Genomic DNA, 14,842 nt, shown 5'->3' on the forward strand with positions numbered 1-14,842 from the left:
AGAGGGGACTCAGGGGGGAGCAGCTGGAAATCGGGACCAGCGTCACCGCCAGGAAGCAGGGAAGAGGAAGGGAGCCAGGGGGGAAGCGCTGGCAGCTCACCACAGGAGGGAGGGCATGAGTCAGGAGTGGCCACACCTCCATCGGGGAGCGAAGAAACGGTTAAGAGGAAAGTGGAAGGTTGGGCGCGCGCGCCAAGTTCAAATGCAGAGGAAGGCGGCGCAGTAAGCAGCCCCGAAAGGGAACCAGGTCCTAAAGCCCGGCGCAAGGAGGCAGGAGGGTCCGGGTCAGCGTCAGAAGAATCCCGGAAGGAAGAAGCCCCGGGGGGTAGAGGGACCCAGAGGAGGACAGTCAGGCGGAAAAGGTGGAGCAAGGCTAGGATATTAAGTTGGTGCACACGGGGCGGAGACTCAGACGGAGCTTCGCCGACCTAGCTACTAGACGTAGAGTTGCGCGCAGCAGCGTGATAATGGAAACTGTAATTCAATAAAGACTTTTACTTAATGATCGCTGGCTAGCGTGATCCTCCGTGAGCTAGGATCTTCAAGCAGCTCTGACAGTAAGCTCCGTCTCCCTCTTGTGGGCATCTACAGCCTCGAGGAGGGGAGAGAAACAGGTGCCTACTAGCGAGCTCACGAACGGCAGACGACATGACGGCTGAGCAGCAGATAGAGGAACTCAGAAACGCAGTGGCACAACTGAACGCCGAGGTTCTCGCATCCAGGAAGAGAGAGGAGGAGGCAGCCGCCGCCTGCAGGGATCTCCAGGTCAGGTTAGACGTGCTGACAAAGCAGACACCCCGGCAGGAGGGAATTGGGTTGGCGAGACGGACAGGCGGGCTGGTCTCTCACTTCGATGGGAACCTGCAACAGTATCCCAACTTTAGAGCCGACGTACTGTGCGCACTGCAACTGCTGCATAAAGACTTTAGAGATGAACAAGAGAGAGTGGGGTTCATCATGTCCCATTTGCATGGGGATGCGAAAGCATGGCTACGCAATTTATGGAGAGATAAGGATCCGGCGCTCCAGAATGCAGATGCCTTTATTAAAGCGATGGATGGGTGTTTTTTATCAAGTATTGACGTGGATCTTGCACGGAAGGAGGTGCATGGGCTGAGACAAGGGAGGGCCAGCGTCAGGCAGTATCATGCCCGCTTTTTCGCCTTGGTCAGTGCCCTGGAATGGGACAGAGATTCGGCTCCTGTAAGAGACCTCTTTTGGGAGGGGCTGCACAACTCGATTAAAGATGAGATCGCGAGGGGGGAGAGACCCCGAACCACCCAGGAGGTCGTTCAGAGGGCACTGGCAGTGGGGGTGAGGCTGGAAGGACGTCCGTGGAGCAGGGACGAAGGGCGTGGAGGGCGCGAACCAGCCGGGGGCCCCTCCTTCCTTCCCAGAGAAGCAGCGCGGGCGCAATCCACGCCTCCGCCAGGAGGAGGAGCCGAACCTATGGAGGTTGGAGGTGCAAGGGCTCAGTCAGCAACCAGAGCCCTAGCACCGGCAGCAGTGAAAGCGAAGCCTCCTAGAGGGAACAGGAAGTGTTACGTCTGTGAGGAGCCAGGGCATATGGCAAAAGAGTGTCCCCAGAGGCCCCACAAGCTCACTGCAGCCTCAGCAATGGTGACTGCAGCAACGCAGCAAGGAGGACCACAGCAGGGAAACGACGCTGTCTGGCTGGAGGAAGAGGCACTGGGGCCCAGCCAGACGTGTTAGTGACGCAGTCCCCAGAGATTTTACAGCCCGTGAACCCCCTCCCGCCCAAACCAGTAGTGAGGCTCACAGCATCTCTCCAGCTGCCCAATGGAATCACCATGGACGTGCCAATCACCATTGACTCAGGCAGCAATGCGGACTTTATAGGGCAGGACTTTGTCGACAGGCACGCTGTGCAGTTGCTGCCGGCCACACTGCCCCTGCAGGTTGTCACGGTGGATGGCAGGGAGCTGCTCGGGGGGCAAGTGGTGAAGCAGACGCCACCAATGGTGATGCGACTTGGGAATCACAGAGAAATCATCAGCTTCAACGTCACTCAACTATCTGACACGCCCATTGTATTGGGCATGAGTTGGCTGGACAAGCACAGCCCAACGATGGCTTGGTACCAGAGGCAGCTGACCTTCGGCTCTTCCTTTTGTGCTGAACACTGCATCGTGCCCAGGCAGGAAGGAGAGGAAGAGGAGTCACAGCTGCTGCTAGGCACGCTGCAAGCGATTCCCCACAAGTACGCTGAATTTTTGGAAGTTTTCTGCGAGAAGGAGGCAGACAGGCTACCCCCTCACAGACCATATGACTGCAAAATTGACCTGCTGCCGGGGGCGGCGCTGCCTAAAGGGAAACTGTATTCCATGTCAGAGGACGAACTGCAAGAACTCAAGGAGTTCATTGATCATAATTTGCAGCGCGGCTTCATCCGGGAGTCCAGGGCAGTGGGGGGCAGTCCCGTATTCTTTGTTAAGAAGCGGGACACGCCCCAAAAGAGACTCGTAGTGGATTACAGGATTTTGAACAGTGTGACTAGGCCATCGGACTTCCCCATGCCCCGAATTGACGACCTCCTCGCAAAGGTACGGAAGGGCAGAGTGTTCACCAAGTTGGACCTGCGGGGGGCGTACAACCTCATTCGCATGCGGGAGGGTGATGAGTGGAAGACAGCCATGTTCACGCCACTGGGGACCTACGAATATAGAGTTATGCCTTTTGGATTGCAAAATGGCTCCCACGTTTTTCAAGCATTTATGCATCACGTGTTGGCGGGACTTCTCTACAAGACGTGCGTCTGTTTCTTAGATGACATCCTGATCTTTTCGGAGTCGCAGCAGGAGCATGACAAACACGTCAAGGAAGTGCTGAGCAGGCTAAAGCAACATAGGCTCTACGCCAAGCTGGAGAAGTGCCAATTTGACGTGCCGGAGGTGGATTTTCTGGGCTACAAGCTGTCTGACAAGGGGCTCGCCATGGACAGCGCCAAGGTTCGAGCGGTGTTGGATTGGAAGAGCCCGCGCAACCAGAAGGAGGTCCAACGGTTTGTCGGTTTGCGAACTTCTATCGCAAGTTTATCAAGGGCTTCGCGATGCAGACGGCGGCCATCACTGACACGCTTAGCTCCAAGAAAAAGAAGTTCATTTGGACAGAGCAGGCGGAGCAGTCCTTTCAGGCACTCAAGCGTCTCTTCGCGTCGGAAGAGCAGCTGCTTCATGTCAACCCCAGCAAGCCGATGAGGGTGGAGACAGACGCCTCGGACAGAGCCGTGGGGGCGGTCCTGCTGCAGAAAGACCCGCAGGGGGTGTGGCGACCGGGAGCGTTTTACTCCAGGAAGCTCAGCAAGTCCGAGCAGAACTACACCATATGGGACAGGGAGTTGCTGGCCATTCACGCAGCGTTCAAGGCGTGGAGGCACTTTCTGATCGGCGCCAAGCACACGGTGCAGGTTTGCACGGACCACAAGAATCTAGAGCACTGGCGCACGGCACAGTTCCTGAACCAGAGGCAGATACGTTGGGCTGAGTTCTTTGCGAACTTCGACTTCCGAATAGAGTATGTCCCGGGGGACACCAACATCATGGCAGACGCTCTCTCCCGTAAGCCACAGTATCTGGAGGACGCAACACCAGCGGCCGCCATGCACATCTTCGCACCAACAGTGTGGGCGTGCGCCGCGGCGACCGTGGACCTAGAGGCGGTGCGACGAGCGTTGCAGGGGGACTCCTTCGCACAAGCAAAGATGGCAGAGGTGCAAAGGGGCAAGGCAGCGGCCGACGGTTTCCAGCTAAGAGATGGATTGCTCATCCGTAAAGGGGCCATCTACGTGCCGGGAGACGAACTTCGAGCCAAGGTGCTGCAGCAGCTGCACGACGCGCCCACGGCCGGGCACTTTGGCAAGGAGAAGACGGTGGAATTAGTAGCCAGGGATTTCTGGTGGCCTGGAATGAGAGAGGAGGTCGCAGACTACGTGGCGAGGTGTGACACCTGCCAGAGGGCCAAACCAGTGCACAAACCGCCGGCCGGACTGTTGGAACCGCTGCAAACTCCGGTCGAACCTTGGGAAAGGGTGGCCCTGGACTTTGTCACGGATCTGCCCAGCTCAAGGGGCAAGACGGCAGTGCTGGTGGTGGTGGACCTGTTTTCCAAGATGGCGCATTTCATTCCGTGTGCTAAGGTGGCCACGGCGGAGCAAACCGCCAAACTGTTCATAGACCACGTGTTCAAGGTTCACGGTCTGCCACGGTCTATTCTGTCCGACCGGGGGCGGCAGTTCATCTCGAATTTCTGGCAGAAGCTGATGGGCTTCCTGAACGTCAAGATCAACCTGGCGTCGGCGAGACACCCGCAGACCAACGGGCAAGCGGAACGGGTCAATGCCATCATGCAGCAGTACCTGAGATGTTATGCAAATCAACAGCCTGCGACGTGGGTGGATTACCTGCCGCTTGCCGAGTTCGCCTACAACAACACGAAGCACGTGTCCACGGGGGTCACGCCGTTCTTCGCCAACAACGGGAGGCACCCCAGAACCTTCCCGGGACTGGAAAGAATGGGGGAGGGGGAGCCGCAGACAGCAGATGCGTTCGCGTCGGAGCTGCAGGAAGTCCACGATCAGCTGAGGCGCCACCTGGAGCTGGCCAAGCACGCATACAAGGTACAAGCAGACAAGCACAGAAGGGTTGGAGAAGAGCTCCACGTGGGAGACTGGGTTTGGTTAGCAGCCCACGCAGTGCCGGCCAGGTCGTTGGCCAAGAAGAAACTAGGGCATAAACAACTGGGGCCCTACCAAGTCGAAGAGCAGGTCAACCCGGTAGCTTTCAGACTGGCACTTCCGGAGGGTTCCAGAATGCATCCGGTATTCCACAGATCGGTGCTCACTCCCTACAAGGCACCGCACAGGTTCCAGGAACCCGGAACGGCGCCGAGTCCGGCCAGAGACAGAACAGGGCACGCGGGAGTGGCACAGAAGGAGCGCATCAACGAAGTCACGGAGATTTTGGACTCCAGATGGGGGGAAGAGGGGGTAGAATACTTTCTCGCCAAGGAGGGCACCCCGGCCAGTGCGAACAGCTGGGTGCCGGGCTACGCCTTAGACGAACCTCTGCTCAAAGACGAGTTTCATGCCCTCTTCCCACATAGACCTATGCCAGCAGACTTTTTCGACGACTGGCTTTTCACGCCCACGCTTTCGGCCAGCACGTTCCGGGGGTTCGACTCGGACGAGGAACCGACACGAGACGTCCGTTCCCCGGAGGGGTCACCCTCGGGATCTGCCTCAGAACCCTTGTATTGGTGGGACGATAGGCCAGAGGAGCAGTTCCGCAGAAAGTGGCTGGAATGCTCAGGACGAGCAACGCCGCCAGGAGGAAGTGAGGGAGAGACGGACATGGACATTTTCGGGGACGACCCTGGTTTCGAGCACGGCGGCACAGAGATGGAAGCGGAGGTGACCGTCGTCGACGAGAGCAGGGAGGAAGACCCGGGAGAGTTCAGATGGAGGCCCGCCACGGGAAGCGACCGATATCCGACGTTCGTCCCTTTGCAACAGCAGCCCCCAGCTCCAGCACCGGAAGGAGGGGAGGGGGGAATGGGGGGCTTCGAGGGGGGGAATGGATGTCAGGGGTTTAGGAGCAGAGGCACGGGCAAGGGAGGAAACAGAGAGCGAAGGGGAGGAGGCAGAAGAAAAGATGAGTGATGACGACGACCCGAGATCTCCTAGTCTTTCCAGTGAATCAGAGGATTCACAGAAAGGAGCACCAGTGGCCAGGGCAAGGGGGGAGTCTAGGGGGGCACCCCAGGAAGATAGAGCCAGAGGGGACTCAGAGGGGAGCAGCTGGAAATCGGGACCAGCGTCACCGCCAGGAAGCAGGGAAGAGGAAGGGAGCCAGGGGGGAAGCGCTGGCAGCTCACCACAGGAGGGAGGGCATGAGTCAGGAGTGGCCACACCTCCATCGGGGAGCGAAGAAACGGTTAAGAGGAAAGTGGAAGGTTGGGCGCGCGCGCCAAGTTCAAATGCAGAGGAAGGCGGCGCAGTAAGCAGCCCCGAAAGGGAACCAGGTCCTAAAGCCCGGCGCAAGGAGGCAGGAGGGTCCGGGTCAGCGTCAGAAGAATCCCGGAAGGAAGAAGCCCCGGGGGGTAGAGGGACCCAGAGGAGGACAGTCAGGCGGAAAAGGTGGAGCAAGGCTAGGATATTAAGTTGGTGCACACGGGGCGGAGACTCAGACGGAGCTTCGCCGACCTAGCTACTAGACGTAGAGTTGCGCGCAGCAGCGTGATAATGGAAACTGTAATTCAATAAAGACTTTTACTTAATGATCGCTGGCTAGCGTGATCCTCCGTGAGCTAGGATCTTCAAGCAGCTCTGACACCTTGAGACAGTCTTTAAACCTCTTTTGTTGGCCACCAGCATTACACCTTCCATTTTTAAGTTTGGAATAGAGTCGTTGCTTTGGAAGACGATAGTCAGGCATCCGAACCACATGACCAGTCCAACGAAGTTGGTGTTGAAGAATCATTGCTTCAACACTGGTGATCTTTGCTTCTTCCAGGACACTGGTATTAGTTCGCCTGCCTTCCCAGTGGTGTGTCACATTTTTCAGAGACACCATGGCTGGAATCTTTCAAGGAGTTAGAGATGGCGTTTATAAGTGGTCCATGCTCCAGAGAAGCGGACACGGAGCAATGGATCCAAACTACAAGAAAGAAGATTCCACCTAAACATTAGGAAGAACTTCCTGACAGTAAGAGCTGTTCGACAGTGGAATTTGCTGCCAAGGAGTGTGGTGGAGTCTCCTTCTTTGGAGGTCTTTAAGCAGAGGCTTGACAACCATATGTCAGGAGTGCTCTGATGGTGTTTCCTGCTTGGCAGGGGGTTGGACTCGATGGCCCTTGTGGTCTCTTCCAACTCTAGGATTCTATGATTCTATGTTTCACAAGCGTACAGCTGGGTTGGTAGTTCAAGAGCCTAGACTGAAACTTAAAAGACTAGTTTCAATGGACCAAGAATGGTTTTCATGGCTGGTTCTGACTTTCCCCTTTTCCCAGTGGGAATTCCTACTTGCAGAGCAGAGGCCACGGCTGGTCGGCAGCTGCAGTGCCTGTGTGCTTTGTTCTGTTGTTGTTGCTGTTGTTTAGTCATTTAGTCGTGTCCGACTCTTCGTGACCCCCTGGACCAGAGCACGCCAGGCACTCCTGTCTTCCACTGCCTCCGGCGGTTTTGTCAAACTCATGTTGGTAGCTTTGAGAACACTGTCCAGCCATCTGGTCCTCTGTCGTCCCCTTCTCCTTCTGCCCTCAGTGCTTTGTGCTGGAGGGGGCACTGTTTCGTGGCACTCACTGGTTGCTATTGGACACTTCTTTGGATAGTCTGAGCAGATTGGTTGAGCAAAAGGCTCAGCCTTCATTAGGGCAAATGTTCTACCCTTATTTATGGGAGCCTTTGGAATAGAAAAAGGAAATGACTGTGTCAGGATGTGTTTTGTGGGGAAATCTGCAGAAGTGAAGATGTTGATTTGGGGTACAGTCGGAGGGGGGGTATGGGGCCTGCTGGAGGGGGAAACCCCCCCACCCTTTCCAAAACTTCCGGTAACAATGTTAAGAATGACCCAAAGCTCTCCCCTCCCCCTATTCATTTCATTTGCTTCATGAAATTTATACACTGCTTGACTGCATGAATGAGGGGACCAGGCCCTCTGGGTCCTGGCATGGCCATAGCTCTTGAACCCAGAGCGCTTGGGACCTCCTTTCTCTCTCTGCCAGGCCTTCATGCTCTGGGCTGCCTCTTTCAGACTCTGATGATGCCCCTTCAGGTCACTGAACTGCAGAGAGATGGAAGGAATTGGTCGTGATGGGCAGGCAAGGATTGATTAGGCTCCACATATGTATTTCTGTTCTGCAAATTCGGCAGGGGTTCACTGTTTTCTCCAGATGCCCCTCCTCACACACAAACACCCCCTCAAGAATTGGAGCGGCCAGCGTCTGAGTTGCTCTTTCCGCTCATCTCTTCTAGGATCAGGTGCTTAAGGCGCCTGTTCAGACGCTGTTACGTCTGATGCCACGTCTGGTGGCCCCCCAGCAAGACCCAGAGCAGCCTGTGGCGCCAGGTGAGCAAGTGGCCCTCCTTTTTTGGACAGAGGAGGGCAGGAATGGGCATGGGGGGCAACTAGTCCAAGGATGCAAAAGAGGACTTTGAGAGCTTGCAGGGCAGCAGCTGAAGGAGGAGCAAAAGGGTTTTCTTTTTTTTATATATATAAAATTTTTATTGATTTTACAAATTTTTAAAGACAAACAAACAACTAAAAAGACAAACAAACACGTATAGTTTCATAGCATTTTTTCATAAACCTCTTTTCCAGGACTCCCCCATACCCCCCCTTCCTGCATCCCAATGTCCACAATTTTTAAGCAACTTCTGAATATTCCTTTCCAACCTCTGTCATCTTAATCTTTTCTATAATCTAATCTTATGTCACTGTATCCCCTTTTTTCCTAAAAACCTCGACATTCTAGCATTCATCAAGTTTATAGTAGTCCTTAAGATAACTTTTGAATTTTCTCCATTCTTCTTCCGCCGTCTCTTTTCCCTGATCACGAATTCTGCCTGTCATCTCGGCCAAAGTCATATAGTCCATCACTTTCATCTGCCATTCTTCCAGAGTGGGTAAATCTTGTGTCTTCCAATACTTTGCGATGAGTATTCTTGCTGCTGTTGTAGCATACATAAAAAAAATTCTATCCTTCTTTGACACCAATTGGCCGACAATGCCCAGGAGAAAGGCCTCTGGTTTTTTAAGAAAAGTACATTTAAGTACCTTTTTCATTTCATTATATATCATTTCCCAGAAAGCCTTAATCTTCGGGCATGTCCACCAAAGGTGGTAAAAGGTACCTTCAGTCTCTTTACATTTCCAACACTTGTTATCAGGCAAATGGTAGATCTTTGCTAGCTTGACTGGGGTCATGTACCACCTGTAAGTCATTTTCATAATGTTTTCCTTTAAGGCATTACATGCCGTGAATTTAATACCGGTGTTCCACAACCACTCCCAGTCAGCAGACATGATGTTATGACCAATGTCCTGTGCCCACTTAATCATGGCCGATTTAACTGTTTCATCTTGTGTATTCCATTTCAGCAACAAGTTATACATTCTTGATAAATTCTTAGTATTAGGTTCTAACAATTCAGTCTCTAATTTTGATTTTTCCACTTGAAAGCCAATTTTCCTATCCTGTTTGAAAAACTCCATTATTTGACGATATTGAAACCAATTTTGTACTTTATGTTTCATTTTCTCATGACTTTGTAATTTCAGTTTATCTCCCTCTTGTTCCAAGATTTCCCAGTACTTCGGCCATCCGACCTCCATATTGAGTTTCTTCACTGCCTTAGCCTCCACAGGAGACACCCATCTAGGGGTTTTGTTTTCCAACAGATCTTTGTATCTTATCCAAACATTAAACAATGCCTTTCTAACAATGTGGTTTTTAAAGGCCCTATGCAGCTTAATTTTATCATACCATAGATATGCGTGCCAACCAAATGCATTATTAAAACCTTCCAAATCCAAAATGTCAGTGTTCTCGAGGAGCATCCACTCTTTCAGCCAGCAAAACGCTGCTGCTTCATAGTACAATTTTAAGTCCGGCAGGGCAAATCCCCCTCTTTCTTTGGCATCTGTCAATATTTTAAATTTTATTCTGGGTTTTTTGCCCTGCCAGACAAACTTCGAAATATCTTTCTGCCACCTCTTAAAACATTCCATCTTGTCAAGAATCTGCAAGGTTTGAAACAAAAATAACATTCTAGGCAATACATTCATCTTAATTACTGCAATTCGGCCTAACATTGATAATTTCAACTTTGACCATATTTCTAGATCTTTTTTAATTTCTGACCAACATTTTTCATAATTATCCTTATACAAATTCAGATTTTTAGATGTCAAATAAACCCCTAGGTATTTCACCTTCTTAACCACCGTCAGCCCTGTCTCCTCTTGGAATTTCTCCTTCTCCATATCTGTTAGGTTTTTTCCTAAGACTTTAGTTTTTTGTTTATTCAACTTAAATCCAGCTACCTGGCCAAACTCTTGGATTATTTCTAACACCTTTTTTGTACTAGTGTTTGGCTCTTGCAATGTCAATACTAGGTCATCTGCGAATGCTCTTAACTTGTAATGTTTAGCTCCGACCTGTACACCTTTGACCTGCTGGTCATTTCTAATCATATTCAGCAACACCTCCAGAACCGAAATAAAAAGCAATGGGGAAATTGGGCACCCCTGTCGTGTTCCTTTTTCAATCTTAAGTTCCTCAGTTATTACATTATTTACAATCAACTTAGCTTTTTGTTCAGAGTATATTGCACCCATACCATTCTCAAAACCTTGGCCTACCCCCATCCCATGAAGATTCTTTTTCATAAAACTCCAAGAAATATTGTCAAAGGCTTTCTCCGCGTCCACAAAAATCAACACTGCTTTAGAGTTTATATCCACCTCTAACTTCTCCAAAATATCTATTATGTTCCTTACATTATCTGCTAGGTGTCTTTTTGGGAGAAAGCCTGCTTGGTTCTTATGAATCTTTTCCATCAACACTTTTTTAAATCTTTTTGCCAAAATGTCTGCAAAAATTTTGTAATCCACATTAAGTAGTGATATTGGGCGGTAGTTCTTCAATTGAGTCTTTTCAGTCTCTGTCTTTGGTATGAGTGAGATATGTGCTTCGGCAGCACATATACTAAAATTGGAACGATACAGAGAAGATTAGCATGGCCCCTGAGCAAAAGGGTTTTCTTGTGTGTGTGTTTGTTTGTGGCTGATTAGCTGCTCTCCCTGTGTAAAGGTCAGAGGGGGCAGGGTTTCTGCGGCACGCGCAGTTTGATCCATCTTTTAGATTTAGGGGAGCTAGTCTCAAACGCTTGTTGGGGGAGACCTAGGTTTTTGGGGGGGGGTTATTTGTCCTGTCTTCACGCTTTTTAAGATGGAGGACCGCTGTAGCCACCCCCAACGACACGTTCTCAAGATGGAGGGGGAGGGAACAGCTGCAGTCGCCTGCAGTTCCTGCGCAATGTTTGCCATCTTGCCAAAGGTTGCAGGCAGCTTTACCTGCAGCAAGTGCATGTTGATTGCCCTCTTAAAAGACAAAGTCCAGCAACTGGAGGAACGTGTAGCTACGCTCTAAAGAATTAGAGAGCTGGAGCTCTACTTGGAAGCAACAGAGAACACCGTCTCCACCAAGGAGGAGACAGGGGACACCCCTGAGAAGGAGGCTAGTTCACCAACACAGGTGCCAGATATATGGAGAAACGTGACTCAAAGAAGTAGGAGGCCCAGGGTTCGCTCTGATTGTTTAGAAATACACAATCACTTTGATGTCCTCTCCCCTAGCATGGAAGACGAAGAACAGACTCCATTCGAGGATCTCTCCCTCATTACAGTCGATCAGGTATATGAAGACGATCAGCAAAGTCAGTCCTCAGGGAATATGCAGGCGACCTTGGAACGGACAGCTCACGGAAGAACCCCGACCAAACCTAAGAGGAGGCGTGTAGTGGTGATAGGGGATTCCCTACTGAGGGGAACAGAAGCAGCGATCTGTGGGCCTGACAAGATGTCTCGGGAGGTGTGCTGTCTCCCCGGGGCTAAGATCCAAGATGTAACTGAACGACTGCAAGGAATCATAAAACCCACTGACAAATACCCCTTCCTCTTGGTTCATGTGGGAACCAATGACACTGCAAGCAATAGCCTCCAGAAGATCAAAAGAGACTACGAGGCTCTCGGCAGGAAATTGAAGCAACTAAATGCACAAATTGTCATCTCATCTGTCCTCCCAGTTGAACGATGTGGCCCAGGGAGAGAGGGAAAAATAGTGGAAGTGAACAGCTGGCTTCGCAAATGGTGTAAACAGGAACGGTTTGGATTCTTAGATCACGGACTGCAGTTTCTTGAAGATGGACTTCTGGCAAGCGATGGGCTGCACCTCACAACGGTTGGGAGGAATGTTTTTGCCAAAAATCTCAGAAACCTCATCAGGAGGGCTTTAAACTGACTAACGTGGGGGAGGGAGACAGTGCTCCTGAAGGTAGGAGTCTATCAATTGATGAAGATGATCATCCAAATGTCATAGACCAAATGGAGCAAACAGCATGCAGACCTAGTGGTGGGAGGAAAAAATCCTTAAATAAGAGACACGGGGGAATGATTAATGGACTTCAATGTCTGTACACTAATGCGCAAAGCATGGGAAATAAACAAGATGAGCTTGAGCTCTTGGTACAGCAAACTAAATATGACATAACAGGCATCACTGAAACCTGGTGGGATAAGTCCCACGATTGGAATGTAAAAATGGGGGGATACAATCTATTTCAGAGAAACAGACCAGACAAGAAAGGAGGAGGAGTGGCGTTATATGTCAGGGATGTGTATACCTGTGAAGAGATCCAAGATTTAGAACCTCAAAGCCAAAGTGAGAGCATTTGGGTCAAAATTAAGGGAGAGAAGAATAACAGACCTCATTGTGGGAGCTTACTATAGATCCCCAAGCCAAACGGAGGACATAGATGATGCCTTCCTGGAACAGATGGCCAAGCATGCAAAAGGAAGGGAGATAGTAGTAATGGGGGACTTCAATTACCCGGATATTTGTTGAATGTCAAACTCAGCCAAGAGCATAAGGTCAAACAGATTCCTCACTGGCCTTGCAGACAACTTCATTGTCCAGAAAGTGGGAGAAGTAACAAGAGGAACAGCCATTTTAGATCTGGTCCGAACCAATGTTGATGATCTGGTTAGTGGGGTAGAAGCGGAAGGATCATTAGGCGCGAGTGATCATGCTCTTCTGAAGTTTACTATACAGCGGAAAGGAGCAGCCAAGCATACTAGGACTCAATTTCTTGACTCTAAGAAAGCCGACTTCATAAAACTTAGGGAAGTGCTGGGTGAGATCCCATGGACAGTAATACTAAAAGGAAAGGGAGTTCATGATGGCTGGGAGTTTGTTAAGAGGGAGATAGTAAAAGCACAACGTCAGGCAATACCAATGAGACGGAAACATGGAAGGTGCCTAAAGAAGCCAGGGTGGCTATCTAAAGAACTTTTAACTGAGTTAAGATTAAAAAAGGATGTGTACAAAAAATGGAAAAGGGGGGAAACCACCAAAGAGGAATTCAAACAAATAGCCAGCACGTGTAGTCACAAAGTCAGAAAAGCTAAAGCACAGAATGAACTCAGGCTTGCTAGAGAGGTTAAAAGCAACAAAAAAAGGTTTTTATGGGTATGTCCGTAGCAAAAGGAAGAACAAAGAAACTGTGGGGTCACTCAGAGGAGAAGATGGTGAAATGCAAACAGGGGACACAGAAAGGGCTGAACTCCTCAATGCCTTCTTTGCCTCAGTCTTCTCCGATAAAGAAAACAATGCCCGACCTGAAGAATTTGGAGCAAATGAGGAAACACAGCCCAGAATAACTAAGGAGATAGTACAAGAATACTTGGCTAGTTTAGATGTATTCAAATCTCCAGGGCCAGATGAACTGCATCCAAGAGTATTAAAAGAACTGGCAGATGTGATCTCAGAACCACTGGCAGTCATCTTTGAGAATTCCTGGAGAACAGGCGAAGTCCCGGCAGACAGGAGGAGGGCAAATGTTGTCCCTATTTTCAAAAAGGGGAAAAGAGAGGACCCAAATAATTACCGCCCTGTCAGTCTGACATCAATACCAGGGAAGATTCTGGAGCAGATCATTAAGCAAACAGTCTGTGAGCACCTAGAAAGGAATGCTGTGATCACCAATAGTCAGCATGGATTTCTGAAAAATAAGTCATGTCAGACTAACCTAATCTCGTTTTTTGACAGAATTACAAGCCTGGGAGATGAAGGGAACGCAGTGGATGTAGCCTACCTTGATTTCAGCAAGGCATTCGACAAGGTGCCCCATGATATTCTTGTAAAGAAGCTGGTAAAATGCGGTCTTGACTATGCTACCACTCAGTGGATTTGTAACTGGCTGACTGACCGAACCCAAAGGGTGCTCATCAATGGTTCCTCTTCATCCTGGAGAAGAGTGACTAGTGGGGTGCCACAGGGTTCTGTCTTGGGCCCAGTCTTATTCAACATCTTTATCAACGACTTGGATGATGGACTCAAGGGCATCCTGATCAAATTTGCAGATGACACCTGTCAGAGCTGCTCCCAGATCCTAGCTCACAGAGGATCACGCTAGCCAGCGTGCACTTTATAAAAGTCTTTATTGAGTTACAGTTTCCATTTCCAAGCTGCCGCGTGCAGCTCTACGTCTTATAAGCTAGACTGGCGAAGCTCCGTCTGAGTCTCCGCCCCTTGTACACCAACTGAATACCCTAGCCTTACTCCACCTTTTCCGCCTGACCGTTCTTCTCTGGGTCCCTCTGCCCCCGTGGTCTCTTCCTTCCTGGACTCTTCTGACGCTGACCCCCCGGACCCTCCTGTCTCCTTGCGCCGGGCTTTAGGACCTGGCTCCCTTTCCGGGCTGCTCACTGCGCCGCCTTCCTGTGCATTTGAACTTGGCGCGCGCGCCCAACCTTCCACTTTCCGCTTGACCGTTTCTTTGCTCTCCGATGGAGGTGTGGCCACTCCTGACTCATGCCCTCCCCCCTGCTGCGAGCTGCCAGAGCTCGATACCTGGCGCCTTTCCTCCCCACTGCGCTCTGTTGGTGACGCTGGCCCCGATTTCCAACTGCTGCCCTCTGAACCCTCTCTGGACCCTTCTTTCTGGGGTGTCCCCCTAAGCTCCCCCCTTGCCACTGGCGCTCCTTTCTGTGAATCTTCTGATTCACTGGACAGGCTCGGAGATCTCGGGTCGTCGTCGTCACTC

This window comes from Podarcis liolepis, assembly GCF_965112155.1.
Source record: "Podarcis liolepis genome assembly, chromosome: 15".
In the NCBI taxonomy this organism is placed as follows: domain Eukaryota; kingdom Metazoa; phylum Chordata; class Lepidosauria; order Squamata; family Lacertidae; genus Podarcis; species Podarcis liolepis.